Raw genomic sequence first — 2,855 nt, forward strand, 5'->3', positions numbered from 1 at the left:
TCTCGTTTCACAATGGATATAATCTCTTGAACTTGAGGAATACTCGAAACGAGCGTTCAACGCGTAGTATGGAATTGACGCGTTCTTGAAAATTTCCAAGTTTCTTCTTCCTTCTTTCACACCCTTCGAGAATGGTAATGGCCGTAACTAATCACCACGTTGCTCGACGTGTTACATTTGATAGTCGAAACTCGTTTCTGTAACAAGGAATATCATTCACCCGATTCCTGGAACGATATTCAGCGTGAGATTAATATCTATATGAGAAGTAAACGGAGAAACCTGATTTTCATTATTTTCATCGAATAAATCGAGGAAATTTTATTATATAGGCACGTGGATTCGGAATAATACAGAAATTTGCAATTTATAATATAAGATAAAGGAATTTAATGATGTACAAAGATTTACAAGATTTTTTTTTTTTTTTTTTTTTTTTTGAATTTCGAAGAGATCGAGAAGATGGATGGAATTTTTATTTAAATTTTATGAGTGATAAAACGTGATAGATATAAGTTTCTCTCCTCTTAATTAATTACCAAAATGGCGAATTATTATTATTTCAAATTATACGAAGAAAAACGAAAATTTTTGAAATTCAAATTATTTAAACAAGTCACTGTTTACAATGTTAACAATTATCGACATTGATATATTATTCGATTTCTCTTTTCAAAATACAAAATCCACGAATTTCAAGCGAATCTATTCTCCGACCCGGCTGGGTGAATCGAGTAAACTTTGTACAGCTGAACGGCAAATGCGCGGCGATCTAAACAGAAATTCCCTGTGCGTGTAAACCGAGAGCTTTCCTCGGCTCTGATGCAACGAATTCCGATGTAAAGAAAGAAAAAAAAAAAAAAGAAAGAAAAAAAACAGATCGTCGAATTGTTCGACGTGTTTATTCGACATCGTGGAAAAAATTCTTCGAAGGAATAAGTTGCTTCCAACTTATTTTTCCAACGTTTAAAATTATCTTATTTCTGAGAAATTCACATTTTTCGATTTTAGATTGCTAGATTTTTTTTTTAATAATTATAGGTGCAATTAGAATGCAAAATAAAAATTTCTTAACAATGAAGATTAATATTAATGATATAATTATAGGTGATTAAAATTATGAATTAGATATATATATATGTGTATGTATTTGATATTTTTAAGTGGAGTGAAATAATAATGAAAGCCTTCTAAAAAAGGATTTTTTAGAAATATAATTTACAAGAGAATGAGTTGAATGAGTTTCGAATAATCGGGGAATGTTTTTCCATTTTTTTAAATCGAATTTTATTACATTATCCCGATCGACCTTGGGAATTTATTTTTTTTTTCCATCTTTCGCCGCGATTGTCAAAATAATTTCAACACTTTGGCCGCCATTTCCGTAACAATATAGTTAATTTAATAATTTTGTTACCATAAATAAAAAGATACGTACCTATGTATGAAGAATAATTAAGTGTGTCCATAGAAAATAGGAATCGTGATGATTGGCAAATGACGTTCGTAAGACACGGTTGTAATTGAGATTCTTGCCAGATTATCGGAATTTTTTTTCTGTTTTGCATGCGCGAATATACGTGTCCACTCAATTTAGCATATTAAAAACTTCAAATCATCGTCTTTAAAATTTCAACAAGAAGGGAGGGGGAGAGAGAGAAAGAGAGAGAGAGAGAGAAAGGAAAAAAAGCGATAAACGTTATTCCCTCGAAACCAAATTCCAATCCTCCAAGAAATTTAAATCGTTCGATTCGCGTGTCATATTCAAATCTATTAAAAAACGCGCATGCAACGCAAGCACACACACACACACACAGACACATCAAACTCGTCTTGAATTTCTTCATCCCCATCGAAATCCTCGATCTATCTAAGAAAATTCAAATTTAAAATTAAATTAAAACTAAGAAAGAGAATTTTACAACGTTAATTAATAAACAAAACGTTTATAATATAAATGTAAAAAATTGGGAAAAAAAAATTCCAATTTTCCGTAAAAAAAAAAAAAAAAGAAAAAACGGTTGAAATAAGAGGAAAGGCGGGCGAAATAAAGTCTTATCTAAATTCTCGGCCTCGGATAGGAGGCGAAAAAAAGGGAAAAGGGGGCGGACGTCTGGAAAGCAGACATTTTACTTCCAACATGGACGAATATAAGAGGATACGAGTGAGAGAGAGAAAGAGAGAGAGGGAGGGAGGGAGAGAGAGAGACGGTTGGAGGAGGGTTGGGAGAAGCGGGGAGATAGGGTGGAACTGGCTGCTGACTCTCATTAAGTTAAATTGTCTCCGAGGATGAGCTTCCTTAATTACTTATCCGATGTCTCGCCTTTTATTCCGCGCATACCGGCGCGGATACAAATTTTATTCGCGATCCTTGTACGTCGAATACCTGAGAGAGTGGAATCGTAATTAAAAACGGAGGATTTTTGGGGAAGTCGTTTGACTTTCTTTCTTTTTTTTTTTTTTTCTTCCACTCTTTATTATTCGCTTCGTGGAAAAAAATTTTTTTTTCTTTTTTCAATCGAGGCCCACGATGATGAAAAATTCTTGGATTTGTGACAATTAAATTATCCTTGCGATATGTAATACATAAATCTATCTTTGATTCTTTGAAAAGCAAATTTTTTGTATTCTTCTGTATAAAGAAATTTTCAGTTAATAGAAATAAGTAAAATGACATTTTGATTTATTTTTCGTAAATCAATTAACGCTTTTTATCGTGCATTTTTTTAAAACCTTGGCTAATAATAAATATCCTTATCTCGAGGCAGATGTAAAGAAAATGAATAATAACGATAATTTTCAATCTCATGTATCCATCTGTTATTTTACATTTTTTTTTTTTTTTTTTTTTTTTT

At 32.0% G+C, this 2,855-nt stretch overlaps 1 protein-coding gene across 3 annotated transcripts in view; it reads left to right on the top strand.

The window, feature by feature from the left end:
• Positions 1-2,855, top strand: part of LOC116185015 — a 108,196-nt gene that overhangs the window by 88,411 nt on the left and 16,930 nt on the right. The window lies entirely within an intron of this gene.

Source organism: Apis dorsata, unplaced genomic scaffold, assembly GCF_000469605.1.
Source record: "Apis dorsata unplaced genomic scaffold, Apis dorsata 1.3 scaffold_85, whole genome shotgun sequence".
Lineage (NCBI taxonomy): Eukaryota > Metazoa > Arthropoda > Insecta > Hymenoptera > Apidae > Apis > Apis dorsata.